Genomic DNA, 270 nt, shown 5'->3' on the forward strand with positions numbered 1-270 from the left:
AAAAGCAATATTTTTGAACAATAACACATCCACAAGGAGTTTAGAGGTGTGCAGAATGAATGTATGGTTTTTCCTTTAAAGAAACCTCCAGCGTCTTCTGGCATCACCTCGTAGAGCGTGCTGGATCCTTTGATTCATTGAGAGCTCCCTCTTGTAGATATGCAAATCTATTGGTCAACGCTCACGTAAATTATTTGTTTCGCTGTAGAGGCCAGGAGAACATGAAACAGTCTTCTACACCTATCTCCTGCATTAGCTTCTGATAGGAAA

The sequence above is a fragment of the Nothobranchius furzeri genome, chromosome 13 (genome assembly GCF_043380555.1).
Source record: "Nothobranchius furzeri strain GRZ-AD chromosome 13, NfurGRZ-RIMD1, whole genome shotgun sequence".
NCBI classification, from domain to species: Eukaryota; Metazoa; Chordata; class Actinopteri; order Cyprinodontiformes; family Nothobranchiidae; genus Nothobranchius; species Nothobranchius furzeri.